The sequence below is a fragment of the Muscardinus avellanarius genome (genome assembly GCF_963383645.1).
Source record: "Muscardinus avellanarius genome assembly, chromosome: 11".
Lineage (NCBI taxonomy): Eukaryota > Metazoa > Chordata > Mammalia > Rodentia > Gliridae > Muscardinus > Muscardinus avellanarius.
The window spans coordinates 23,874,297-23,889,536 of NC_137797.1; the positions used below are offsets into that span (position 1 = coordinate 23,874,297).

General features: G+C 38.9%; 1 protein-coding gene across 17 annotated transcripts in view; it reads left to right on the plus strand.

Moving 5' to 3' along the window:
- The window catches only part of ANKS1B (ankyrin repeat and sterile alpha motif domain containing 1B), a gene marked incomplete at both ends in the record, with an annotated part of 1,119,409 nt that overhangs the window by 1,018,875 nt on the left and 85,294 nt on the right, over nt 1–15,240 (plus strand). The window lies entirely within an intron of this gene.

Here is a 15,240-nt window from a genome sequence, read left to right on the forward strand (position 1 = left end):
TGATCTAATTATCCAGGAAACTGAACCAGCCAGACAAAACCCATGTGTTCTGTAATCTTAACCATCGATTCGGATCCTCCAGCTTCCTGATGAATTGCTTGGCAGTCAGTCCAATTAACCAGAGATACACATCTATTTGACCTTGTGTACAGACAAACGTATTAGCCAAGGGGCCATTCTAAGGAATAAATCTAATTCTAGCTTGACACCCTCTTGATTTGGGCCCTTTTATATTGAAACAAGTAGAACAGTGATTAAAAAAAAAAAAAAAAAAACCTTTCTCCCTGGAAAAATTCTCATAAATTAGTGCGGCATTACTATTCTAAAATTTAGATCTCTTTCAGCTTCTACAGGACTAGAGATTTTGCAAGTAGCCATATAAATTGTTAAAAAATAGAAAAAAATGTTCCAAATGTTACATTTTATTAAATTCCTAGCTAAATGCAGAATTTTTAAATTTCCATTTGTTATTTAAATTATTCCGTTTTCGGTTTGCCGAAATGCAATCTTTTTTTTTTTTGAAACAAAAAAAGCCATACTTATGTAAGATGCAAGTGCTTCATAAAACCACCATGTTAATAAGACTTGCTTCTTATATGTTATGTTTGGAAAGGTAGCGGCCCTGATCTCTCTGCCTTCTTAATTAGCATTCCTCATATGCAACATCTCACCAGAGGCGACACTCTTAACTAAGGACCCTGCAAGGATTTCTACCTCTGCTTGTGGTTTTCCCATAGGGACCCTTCAACACATTCTGTCATGTTCATGAGATAGAAATATCATTTTTAATGAATTTTGATGAAAAAAGACTACAAATAAAAACAAAGATATGCTGAGGAAAGGAAGCCACTTAGATCTTAAATAATTAAAATATGGGATTTAAATATTTGAAGCATTTAACCTGAAATAATATTAGTAAATTCTTTTAAAAACTGATAGTAGGATAATTCTATGGCCAAAAAAATTAATTTTTCATGTATTAGGAATGGACTTTGGCATTTAAATTCTCCATAAAAATAATTACCCGAGTCTCATGAAAATTGAACCAGGGATTTCAGGAAAGTTTAATTTAAGCATGGGTGGGAAAAAAATTTTTTTGATGTGATCAGTAAGTGTGATATTAACACTATGACATTTTCATCATTAATTTCACATTTCATGGATGCTGGGTGCCCACTGTGTGAATTATATTACATAATTAATGACATGCTCTGTACTATCATCTTTCTAGGGCAATATGAGAATAAATTACCAACTTTTCATCCTATGTTGTTGTTCTGTCCAGTTTAATCTGACAAGTATCCTGAAGTGAAAGATGAGCGATTCCTCGCGGTGTGAGTGACATGTGTAGGTAATGAGTTTAGTGACAAGTGGAGACGAAGCCTCGTTGTTTCTCAAACGATAATTCATTGTTTGCTCATCGTTTCCACTGGAAACTTGTAGGTTATGATGAATGATACTGGCAAGCAAGGATGTTACTTTTCCATTTGATAATTCAGCGCCTACTTAGCAATCATTGCTTTTCCTTTTCCTTTTCCATCTTAAGCTCATAATTTTTTTTTTTTCTTGGTGGTACTACAGACTGAACTCAAGTGCATTCTGCCTCTGAGCTAAACCCCCAGCCCTATTTTACTATTTATTTATTCATTCATTCATTTATGGTACTGGGGGTGGAACCCAGGGGCTTTTCTACCTCCGGGCTACACTCCCAGACCTATTTTATATTTTATTTGGAAACGGTCTCACTAAGTTGCTAAGAGCCTCACTAAGTAGCTGAGGCTGACTTTGAACCTATGCGATCCTCCTGTCTCAGCTTCCCAAGCACTGGGATTACAAGGGTGTGGCCACCATGCCCGGCTTACTTTTTATTTTGAAAAAGGTCTCAGTTGCAGAGGCTCTCGCTAAATCGCTAAGGCTGGCCTCAAACTTGCAATTCTCCTGTCTCAACCTCTCTCAAGGACTGGGTTTACTAGCATAATTTTCATCAATAAATTTGCAGTCTGGCACAAAAATAAACATATGTTAAAAATAGAATCATCATGTAATCCAGAAATCCTACTTCTGACTATTTATCCAAAGGAATTTAAATCAGCATCTTCAAGAGGTACTCGTACTCTGTTCATAGCAACATCATTCGTGACAGTCAAGACGTTGGAACAACCTGTATGTCCATCTATGGATTAAAAAAATGTGATATATATGTATACACACAATGGAATATTATTCATCTTTCTAAGAGAAGGGAATTCTGTCATCTACAAAAATATGAATGGCCTTGGAGAACACTATGCTTAATAAATAAGCCAGACAGAGAGAGCAATCACTGTATGATCTCATTGATATATGGAATCTAAAACAATTAAACTCATAGAATTAGAGAGTAGAATGGTGATTGCCAAAAGCTGATAAAGAGGGGGAAATAGAAATGTGATGGTCGAAGGTACAAAGTTTCAGTTATACTTTATTTATTTATTTATTTATTTATTTATTTATTTATTTATTTTGTGGTACTGAGGATAGAACCCAGGGACAATCTACCTCCCAGCTATACCCCAGCCCTATTTTTTTCATTCTTTTTACTTTTGAAACAGGGTCTCACTAAGTTGTGGAGGGCCTCACTAAGTAGCTGAGGCTTTCTGTGAACCCACGATCCTCCTGTCTCAGCCTCCCAAGTGCTGGGATTACAAGCGTGTGCCACCACACCTGGCTTCAGTTATACTTCAAATTAAATAAATAAGTCTTAGAGATCTACTCTATGGCATAGTGCCAATAGCTAGCCATACCATGTTGTATAGGTAAAATTTGTTCAGAGAGTAGCTCTTCTGTTAGATATTCATAACAGAGAGAGAGAGAGAGAGAGAGAGAGAGAGAGAGAGAGAGAGAGAGAGAGAGAGAGAAAGAGAGAGACTAATAATTAAGAAAACAGAAAACTTTGGGAGGGACTGAATATATGCATATGGCCTTGGTAATGATGATGATTCAGTGAATATATACTATTTTCTAACTCAAGTTGCATACATGAAATACGTGCAGCTTTTTACATATCATTCATCAATATGTTATTTTAAATATATATATATATATATATACTTGATCTTTTTTTCATATGGTGTTCTAAGTAAACTTTTTTGTGGAGCACACCTGGTTTGATACCTTCATTCAGAGGTTCTGTTGCTCTTATGTGTTTTGAGATATCTTTGTTTCGGGCCAGTTTGGGTTGATTTTTTTCTCTATGCTGCATGCTAGGAATATGAGAATAAGGTTTCTTTTTGTCTTCAAGAAGATTTCGTTCTAGACAAGGGAACTTGCAAACACCTGCTGGTAGCACCTGTGATAGGTAGCAGGAGGTGGATGAGTTTGATGGAAGCAGAGTTTTTGTATCAGGTATATATCAAGTGTGTATCAAGCAAAGTTTGATAGGTAGCAGGGGTTGATGGAAGTTTCACCTTTCACAAAAGTAGTATTTGAACTTGTTCTTGGAATGTTTTAGAAGATGTACAGGGCTTTAGTAGGTGGAGAAGAGGTAAAATACATTCCAGAAAGAAGGCATAGCTCATGTGAAAGTCCACAGGGGCATTCACATGTGGGCTTAAAAGATGAAGGAAATGACCCACCCAGCTTGTAGATGAACTGTTCTGGCCTTCGGTCACCCTCCACCCCCAAATCATCACCTGACTCCACATCTGGATAAGACAGTTCACAGCAGAGGCTCTCAGCTCATTCCCTGAACAGGTCACTCACCATGGCCTCCCAGCCTTCACTAAGATGAGATGACCACAGTGTTAGCAGCTAATGCCTCCTTTTTAATTACTCTCAATTCTCCAGCCTGTGAATCATGGCTGGCCTAGGCAAAGAGAAACAGGGAGAGAAAATTAAGAGGAGCTCACCCACCTCCAAAGAATTGTGTTTTACAGTAAAACTTCCATGAGCTGGAACTTTTAGATAGCTAATGCCAGCCATTGCTTTAGTACCATGATAACCAACTGGGCCTAAGAATTTATTAATGAAGAGGAGCTCCATCTTCCTGGGTGCTGTGGCGCCTGTGTGCATTCCTCAGCCACCTTCTTCAGCAGCTCTGTGGCCCAGTGGCAAATGATCTTCCCAGAGCATGACTCAGATACAATGCAGTACTGCAGATAGCCAGGCGAGAAGAGCATCAATAAACTACACACAGGCAGAAGAGGGAAAAAATATGCATACATTTTTAGGAAGAATTTTAATAAAGATTCCAACAACAGCAAAATGTATCATTTTACCCATAAGATAAACTAATTAAATAATTGCATTAAGTACAAATTTCATTCCTTCCATATGTATATCATTATACTGATTTCTTAACATGCTACCTCATTATCTAAAGGTAATTGAGGCTTTATCATGTAAATATGCAACACTGAACCACTAATACAGCCCTTGAAAATTACCTTAATTTAAAAAAGTTTTAATTATCTGGGTATCATTACTGACATACATTTTAGATTACCCTCAAATCTCCCACTACCTTTACCAGCAAGGGCTTCCTACTCTGGCAGTTAAGGATTTTGTTATAATAGCAAGCTAAAAAAGAAAACTTGAAATCATTTCTATGGTAGTAGAGAAATTTGAAAATACTTAGAATAGACTGCAGGGCTCATATTATAATACCTGAATGTGCCAGTTTAGATAAACACCCAGTTTTGCATCTCAATGAGTCTCTGGGGGGAAACCAACAACTTTTAGCAGAAGACAGGGGCCAGGCATAGTGTTAGGTGCCTCCATTAACATTGTCTTCCATGAGCCACAGAGCAACTTGGGAGAGAAACAGCAATCTGATATGCTATAAAAAAAACACTACTTTTGGAAGAAGTGGATTCATATCCTGACTTTGTCACTACTCTGACAAGTTCCTTAAATTTCCAAGCTTCAATTTACTCATTTCTAAAGTGGAGATTATTACTACACTTGTAAGGTTGAAAAGGTGAGCAAGATGATTCATTAGAAAAGCATCTTATATGTGTGCCTTCCTTTCCTAGCCTACTCATAGTTTTGCATTCTTTCCACTAAACCACTTCCTGCGTTCAGCTAAAACCCCAATATTTCTTTACACTGTTGGCAAAGCCAATATGTTCCCCATCTCCAACTTGTACAACTGACGTCCTGTGAAATCTTAATGGGGGACATTTATCTCTGTAATATCGCATCTTTCTGGTGCCATCTTTCCCTTTTGAGGGAATTTTGCATTTTGCATTGGCTTATTATCTAATTAAATACCCTTCACCATTTTATGTCATTGAAAAATCTGATAAGTGTTCCTCTTATGGTCTACTTTGATACCATTAATAAAAATATTGAATAGAGCAGAATCCAGGGGCCGAGGCCTGTGGCATTCCATCACCGGCCCCCCTGCAGGTGTGACAAAGCCATTCATCAAGCCTCTTGGGTGGAGATTCACGATCAGCTGTGCATGCACGTAATTTTTCACTCATCTCGTCCACCATATTATAGATATGAAAGTGCTTCACCAAGTGCTTTATTGGGATCAGAGACACTCTATCTGTAGCATTCTCCTGGTCTGTCAACCTCATACTAATAACCCTGTCCAAAAGAAGGAAATTAATATATTTTGGCCAAAAGTTATTTTTAATGAGTCTGCTGAAGTTTGAAGAGTGGCTGGTGGTTTGGGCGTTGTTGGCAGGGAAAGGCACCTGGCCAGCCACTGAGCTGCTGTTGGATGGCGGCGTTCGACTGACGAGCTGACCAAGTTCCAGGCATGGCACAGCTCTTCTGGTTCTAAACATGGGAGTGAAGTCACAATTTTTTTATGACTCACTTTTTCCTAGGCACTGTGCTAAGTTAGCTTTGCATCTGTCTCATTGAATTCCAATGATGACACTAAGAAATAAGTACTATTTCTTAGCGCCATTATTTTGAGTGATGCGGTGAGAGAAGTCAGAAGTCATGGAGGGTTAGCGACAAAGCCCAGGCTCACACTCAGGGCACCCTGGCACAAAGCCTTGTTCTAAATCACTGTGCTCTAACAAGCACATCCCCTGCCTCAGGGTGCTGAATTTAATCGAGGGAAGAACAGCACATCAAGGTTTTCAGTCTCTTCGTGAATAGTAGGAAGAATGTACTGACCAAATGCTCCTCCACCCATCTTCAACATTATTATCTAATCCTCCCTGCCCCTAAAATTTATTCAGTGATGACTGCTTTCTCACACAGGTGGTAGGAAATGGAATTTTAAGGGATATTTTACTGGGATCAATACACGCACCTGCCTTAAGGCACAGTGCCTCTCAAGTGATAAGGGGGCTTGCTTACTTAAAATTCAGTCTTTCTCTGCCAATGACACTGCAATGCTTGACATTCCAGTTCTCCTTTGTCCATTGCTTCATTACCTGACTCTGCCCTCCAGCCTGGCTTTCCCTCCCCACCCTGATATGTACCTTTGTTCAGCCGGGTTTCGGTATCACTGATTAAACTGTAGTCAGATTTCCACTTTATTCCATTGCCTCTTTCTGGACCAGGAAGTCATTAGGACTCCATTCATCTGTTGATGTGATTCACTGGGTGCTTGGAATGCCACCGTGTTCTAGTTCTTGAGGGTCATCTCATTATCATCACACAGTGCCTTTACAGGAAGAACCCCGTGAACTCTTTTCAAACGTTCTTTTCAAGAACTCTTTTTCAAATATTCACCAGCTATTTGTTCTAAGTAGTTAGAAAAGTATTCGCATTTTTACCAAGGTGTCATGGCTAGGAAAATTAGGACATTCAAAAATATACCCACATATGAGAAAGAGAAGGGGTATATGTTTTCTCTAATATGCCCAAACTAGAGACTATTAGGAATACAAGAGGGGCTTCAGATAATGGAGGAGAAACCTCAGCAAAGCTAAAAGGGAAGGGTAGGAGACAAAGAAGACTGAGGTTGATTAATAGAGGAGCTACATCCAAATATATGTAAAAAGATTAATGTAGCATGGTCAACCTGGACACTCATTGTTGGGAGGGGGGAAGGGGAAGCGGGGGTGAGGGAGAGAGCACCAAGCACAGTCTGAATGTATGCCATTTTCAATATGATCCACATAAAAATAAAAAGGAAGACAGTACTAATTTATTGTGTACATATAACAAAGAATATGCTACTAACCCGTTATCCTATAGTTATACAGCACTAACCTCCTCAGTTTTACTTAACTTACACAGTTGTCCCCACTGTCAACACAATCCAATTTTATAATGCTTTTATTATCCCAAAAAGTTCCCCATGCCCATTGTTGTTAATCCCTGCTCTCCCATTTTTACCCTAGGACCTACTGATCTGCTTTCTCTATATATCATTTTATATTTTGTAGAAACATCACATGAATGGATTCATACAATATGTAACCCCATGTATCTGGCTTCTTTCCCTTAGCATAATGTTTCTGAGGTCCATCTGTGGTGTATAGCTTGTACCTGTAACCCATTCCTTTTTATTGCTGAGCACTCTTCTGTTGCAGAAACACACCATATTTTACTTATCCATTCACCAGATGATGGGACCTTTGGATTGTTTCCACTTTTCAGCTGTTATGAGTAATGCTGTTAAAACATTCATGGGCAAATCTTTGTGTAGACATATGTTTTCATTTCTTTTGGATGGCTAACTAGGAGTGGACTTGCTGTGCTGTATTTTAAGAAACTGAGTCATAGTTCCAAGAGACTGGAAGTTTTCCAGAAGTGGCTATACCATCTTCTATCGCTACTAGCAATCTGAGGTTCCAGTGTCTCTGTATTTTTACCACCATATGACATTGTTCGCCTTTTTTATTTTAATCATCCTAATAGCTATAAAGTAATTCTCAGCCTTATTTTGCCGTGGAACTCTCCAGGAGACGAGGAAGGTGGCGGTAAGGGTGGTAATGATAGAAGAAGAGAGATTCTAAGAAATCTGTCAATCGCTGCTGGCATCTGTCCCTTCTCATCTTAAACCTGTCCTTGGGACTAACACCTACTTTCCTTAGAAGTCCATGTTTTAAGCTCTTAACATCCTTTTCCCCAACGCGCATGGGCTGAAATTTGGTGAGCACCCAGTTCCTAAGTGCAATAGTCTAGCCAGGCTAAGTAAAATCCATGGGTGCATTTTTAAAACCTTAATTTTAGTGACTTTTAGATAGATTTTTATCTCCTTCTACATCAAATGTTTTTATCAGAGCTGCTGACAAGAAAAAAAATTGACTGGGTTGAATTCATTGCCTCTTTCACTATTCTATCCTATGATGGAGGATGTTATGTGCCATCAAAGTAGCGGAATAGCAAGAAGAGAGGCAGAGCAGAAGCAGAGCAGGAAAGGCCATCAATAGTTCCCAAACTCAATAACCAGGCCCTCACTTACCAAGAATTGTCACTTGAGATTCAATCTGTGTTAAAGCCTTTCTTTACAATTGGTATATTCACATCTTTTGCATAGTTCAGCTTATTTTATACTTATTGCCGTACATTAATAGTGAATTTTGATAACCACAATTTCACTTATAATACTGAGATCCTCAGTCATACAATATAATTGATCATAAATTTTATGATCGCAAAAGTCAAAAGAAAACAAGTTGGAAAATACCCTCAATGGCTGTAAAAATCCTGTGTGGTTAGCAAAATGTAAGCAAAACAGTGGTCACTCTACTTTTTAAGATGCAGAGCATTTTTAATATACTAATATAACTGCAGAGAGATTTGTGGTTTTCAAATGCTATTAGCACATCATCACATCTCCAAGAATAACTTCAGATGTGGGATATTGCATATATTTCCCATTTTCTTTTTTAACAATTTTTTCCTTCAGCAATACCAACGATTGGTATTGTAGAGCAATGCAAACCAAATTTCTCCTGTGATAACCTAACTTGTAGCTAGCCGTACCTCAAAGTAACTTACAGAGAAATTAGTTAGGAACTGATTGGTTGGTTTGTTGTGGGGGTTTTTTGAATCCTCTAGAGCAATGTTTATGTGAAAATATAATCAGAAAATTAGTACCTTCATCAAGAGGTAATTCAGAGAGCTTTACAAATAAACCTAAGATTCTCATTGATTACAAAAGAAGGCTTTGTACCTCCAGAACCCTTAAATGCTCAGAGGCAATTATGCCATTAAGGTCTCTCTTTCCATGCAAGGATTATCTCATTTCCTCATAATTAGTATTTCCTGTTTATTAAGACAGACCGTACTGAATACATTTCTACACACACACTATCTCATCTTTTTCCTTCTCTCTTCTCTCTTTCTCTCCTCTAGCGCTCTCTCTCTCTCTCTCTCTCTCTCTCTCTCTCTCTCTCTCTCTCTCTGAGACTATATAATTTAGAACCTCTTTTTATCCCCATAGTTTAATATAGTTGTATTTTATCAGCATCTATCATACAAATGGTTATTTACTGATTACTTGGCAGCAATTGCTTTGAAAAGTCATAACAGAAGGAACAACAATTTGGAAAATCTAGTCAGAAGAATTTATTTTAGATGAGGGAGAAGAAGAGTTTGACAGTATTGTGAGGCTAAAACAGGAATATCCCAGGTTCAAGGCCAGCATGCAATAACTTAGCAACACTATTTTAAAATAAAAAGAGCTGGAGTACAGCACAGAGGTAGAATGCTCTTTGATTCAATCCTCAGTGCCACAAAAAAAAATAAAAAATAAAAAAGAGGAATTATAAAAGGAGGTTGGAGGGAAGGGAATCTTATATCACCTGTGGTAAGACTGTGTAGAAATTAAGGCAGCAAAGGTCTGAGAGTAGAAAATTCTTGAATGGAAAGGAGGAAAATAAGAGCGTTTTATTTTTCCTTTCTTTTGCCTCCCAGAGATATCTCCTTTGCTTCCTCTGTTGTCCAGCTTGAAAGGCATCAGAGTCGAGATGTTAGAGATCCATCTTTTAAGTGTACTTGTGAGCTAGATGCTGTGAGGGACCCTACGATGCAAGGGCGCTGTATATGACTTTCTAGAGCTCGTAGTCTGCTTGATCAGGTAAAACACACACAAAAGTAAAAAGAGCTGCTGTACATGCTAGAATGTATTTGGTGTTGACAGCACCCCGAAAATAATAGAGAAATTCAGAGAGGTCGATGTAATCCAAGGTAAATGAGGAAGGCTTTTGATGATCTTGACTCCATCCTTGCAAGATTCTAACAAAAAGGGGGAGGGCAATAGTATTCTAGAATATGCAGAGGTGTTTACACGTGAAGCTGTGTAGATAAGAGAGCGCTGGTGAAGTGAACAGCATAGCTCTTGATCCAAAATTTACCCAGAGAATTCATGATAGCATATTTAAGCCAAAAAGATAGTATCCAAAATTTTGCTAATAGGATTATTCGAGGATAGGATAAGAATGTTTCCGTCATTTAAAGAGAAATATCTCAATACACTTCTTTGTAATTTCTAGGGCAGCTTTCTAGTCAGTCTCATTGAATCTTCAGAAATCCTTTCAAGGATGGGAAAGCTCTGTAGTATGTAGACATAAATATTTAGGTAGATAGATGTATAGATGAATGAGCAAGAGAAATAATAGAAATAGCTATAAATATTCACATCTATATGTGTGTACATATATATGTAGATGCAAATCCATATGCTTTATATTTTTTTCACCTCCCATATTGAGTGTTCTAGAGGACTGAATATGTTTTCTTCTTTGTGGCTCAGAAACTGCATAACCAGGTGGCTATGTGGGAAAGACATCCAGCAAATGTTAGCTGAATAGGATTCTTATCGTCCCCTTTACATCACAACACCAAGATGTGGACGATCTCTCAGTAGAGGAAGAGTCAGAGAAAGGACCCAGGGTCATGACTTTCTGCTTCTGAGGCCCTTCTACCCCCATACTATTCCACATATAGATTATAATAATCCAGGAAATGAGAGAAAATGTCACAGTCAAACTTAGATGCGGTTCCTATGAGAATCTCTGGGACTATGGGGGTTGAGATGAAAAAATCCACAGGCACCATTTGCCTTGATGCTCTTAGGTAGAAGGTGTTTCAAAACTATTACCAGGTGTGTGGAGACAGGGAGTCTCCTATTTAACTGCATTCTAGTTCTGTGGATGAGAACAAAGCTTCAGTGGTTCTTCCACCTGAACTTCCATTCTGAGCATTTAAGGACACTGGAACTCCTCAGAACGCCCACAGTTTTGTTCAAAAGGGGCCACACTGAAGCCAGATGAACTCTGTAGACTGGCATGGGAGCTGTTCTCTTTAGTTGGCAAATATCTAGGAAGGAAAGGGGAAATAATCTACCCTCCCCTCAAAAGAAAAGAAAAGAAAAGAAAAGGATTCCAAATGCAAAGGGAAGCTCTTTCCTCTCTTCCCTAAATAAAAATTCAGGAAAATAAAGGATGCCGTCGCCTGACGGTGATAACTGGAATGCCTTGCGTCTTAGCGATGTCGCATGTGTAATCTCTGGAGAATCCCAGCTACATGCACCGTTGCACGTTTGTCGACTAAATCTGAATTCCGAAACACAACAAATGCAAAATGTGACACTGAGGAAAATTACATGGATTTGTGGGTTTCCCTGGAGGACTTGGTCCAGCCGGCAATAAATAGATTGAGATTTTATGCAGAGCATGGAGACAGGCTGTCGCTACATGTTCATGACTCAACGTGCGTGCTCGCAGTTTAGGTTCGCGTTTTTCATATTGTATCTGCTCAGAATGACAGTGAAAATAATTTGTAGGAGAATAGGTTTTCTAAAGCGTTTAGAATGTTTAGGAACCAGAAAAGAAGTACAAACTATGTGTCCAACAATAAGGGAATAAGTTAATAAACTATGGACTAGTTCTCAGAAGTCGTGTTTTATGGAGTTACTTGAAATATCTGTTCAGAGTTGTATATGCAGGAAAGTTCTTTAGCTTTAATATTAAGTGAAAAATCAAGGTAAAAATTGCATGTACAATATGGCTACTACAAGACATGATCATGGGGACAATAAAAGGAAATATACCTAAACGCTAATAATCCATGGGTGGCTTGTCTTTTTTTTTTTTTCTTTCTTTCTGTATTTTATAAAGTATCTGCAATGGGAAAGCAGTATTGCTCTGATAATCAAAACATTGTTCAATTTTTTAAAATGAAGATAAAGAAAAAGCATGTTTAATTTATATTGCATTAAACTTAGCATGTTTAATTTATATCACACTACATTTAAAAAGAAAGACTGAAGTTTCAGTACACTATCTTTCAACTTTGCTGTGACATATATTCTGATGTGAACTACTCAGTGCAAGGATAATGTCCTGATAGCGTCTGGCAAAATTCCCACAGCTAAACCCAGACACATAAATGACAGTGACATCACATTACATCATTGTCACTCAGAACAGATAGTCTCTTATTCCCCAGATTTACAGTGGGATCTCTAAAATTGTCCTGCTAGGTTGATCCTGGAGAAAATTTCTGGAGGCCTGTGCCGTTTCATCACTCTGTGTTAATTTATTATCTATTTGTCCACCCTCTTCTTTGTTGCTCAATGGAGGGAGCAAGAATGGTTCTCCAGTTTAGAGGGGATCGTTTTTATAGAGATCATTTTTGTATTCTCCAATAGGAGGTAAACTGAGGTGTAGTTTACCTCCTATTGGAGAATAAACAGTGTGGTTGGAAGAATAGCTATGTTCTTTTAAAGCAGGTTTAGTATCAAACTAAGAGCTAGAAATCAAACACATCCCTACCAGGGTCAGTCACTTCAGTGAGAGCTTTTCCAAGATTAGCCAGATTTCTTCCTGCAGAGCACCAGCTTATTTGTCAGACACGATTAACTTTATGAAAATAACTAAGTCCTCATTCTTCCTTGTCATGATTTCCCATGCATCCTCAGTCCACCAGCTGGAACAAGCGCCCAGCAAGGGTCGCATCAGCTGCACACTGGGCACCTTGCTGGCTCTCCTCACCACGCTAGTCTTCCTCATCCCAACATCGGAGATCGGCATTAACGTTTGCTGCTATTGCCGACGAGAAAAATGATCAGAGATGTCAGAGCACTTGCCCAAATCTGAGCAATGCAAACGTAAACCAAAAGCAACAACGTGCCAGAGCAATTTTACCACAGTTGTTATTTGGTATCAGTTATTTGTCAAAAATAATTTGGAGTGTCTTTATTACCATAATGACATTTCTTAGCAGGGGCCCAAGGGAGCGCCATCACCATCAGGCCCGGTCACCTCCTGAGAGAAGCCAGTGGGGATTTTATGAGAGGAATTTATATCCACTGAAAGCCTTTGGCAGAGTCATTGAGAATGAGAATAAAAGGGAATAAGAAAACATAGGTGTGTTTAGACTTGCAAAATACCTTTGAAAAGGTTACTGTTGTATTTTTCCAGGATGGGGGAATTCTTTGATCTTCATTGCTTAAGAAAAAAAATGCAAGAATGTGAGGGCATTTCTGTGGATCGGATAAATAACACTGCTTGCAAATAATCAGCCTTGGGACCACACTTGCTTCGCATATTTATAAATCATCTGAAAGAAAGAGTACACAGTGAAATTTCCCAGTTTGAAAAAAAAAAAAAAAAAACACTGTGAAGCTCTTCCAGGTAGTGAAATGCCAAACTGGTTAATAAAAACCCAGAAAGACAATGCAGAGGTACGTGAGTGGGAAGAGGGTGGCAGATGGGCTTCTTCATGAACAACTGTAAGATAGGGATTTAGGGAGAAATCATTCAGACCATTTTCCCAAGGTTAAAGGGTTTTCAACTATGGGCTCTTGCAAAATTAAGAGATATTGCCAGTTACTATATACCTTTGTCTCCAGTTATTCTTCTGGCAGCTAAAAGACTAGTCATAAATAAAGTGTGCTTAGAAAAAAACATTATAAAAGGGGCACTAAAAGCAGAAAACGGTATTCCGGTTTTTTTGGACCTGTAATTTGTGGACCATTTCTTTTTCTTTTTTTTTAACAATTCTTAAACAGTTGTAATAAGGTGGGAGAAAGTCAACTAAAATGATCTGTGGGAAAGAGAAGCTGCTTTGTGGAAACAATTTTGCAAAGATTAGGATTCCTCAGCCTGGGAAGATGAAGGTTTACAAAATCATAGAGATGTGGTGCATGTAGACACTCGCCCTGATTAACACTTACTATCCCGCCATCATCCACAGGCATGGCACAGAGGGCGATGTAAAAGGAGTAGGACACAGGGCTACTTAAGACCCAGATCAGTCTAGGTAGAAAAGCTAGAGGCTGTCGAGTAGACAACTAGAAAGTCAACAGCCAGGCACCGTGGCTCACACCCTCGTCCCTTGAGGTTCGAGGCCAGTGCATGATAACTTAGCAGGACTTCATTTCAAAACAAAAATAAAAAAGGATCGGGGTGTAGATCAGAAGTAGAACACCTCCAGGTCCAAACCTGGTACCGCAAAACAAACAAATAAATAAAAAGAAAATTCAAGGTAGCACGGGATATGTGCCAAAGAAACCCCTCCTCTGCTCTGCCTTAAAACTTGAAATGAAAAGGAAAAGAATTTACACAAGGGGCAGCTACTTTGGGAACTAATTACCCAACAAGAGTTGTTATATCCTGGAACAGGATATAATATTGGCAGGAAAGAGGTCAATACATTTTTATGAGTGAATGTGTAATATTTTTTTATTTTTTATTTTATTTTATTTTTATTTATTTATGTGTGTGTGTTTGTGTGTGTGTGTGTTACTGGGGATGGAACTCTTCTTCCTCCAGGCTGCACTCCCAGACCTATTTTTATATTTTTTATCTGGAAACAAGGTCTCTTAAGCCGGCGAGGCTGGCTTCGAACCTGCGCGATCCTCCTGTCTCCACTTCCCAAGCACAGGGATTACAAGCGTGCACCACCACGCCCGGCAATATGTTGTTTTTAAAAGTCAGTAATATTTGGAGCTATGCCCAAATTTTGCAGTGTATACCTTTGTGCAAAACAAGTTTTGGAATTGGGGAAAACCTGATTCAGATCCAGAGCCACCACATACTGGCTCCTGGGCAGGCAGCCTGACCATTCTGAGCCCCAGCTTCCTTATCCTAGAAGCTCCCCTGATAGAGATGTTGAGAAGGTTGATGGCAGCATTTGTAAAGCACAGGAGCAGGTTGGCGGCGGAGGCTCTGTGCACCTTTCAGTTCCCTGTGACAGCCACACAAGTGCCCTCTGCCCCCTGTCAGCCTGAACATTCCATCCCAGGGAGGCTTGTCTGCCCAGGAGGCAGGGCTTGATTCCCACCCTAGTGTTGTTCTTCTGTGCTTATTATCATCCACTGTTTCACCTTCA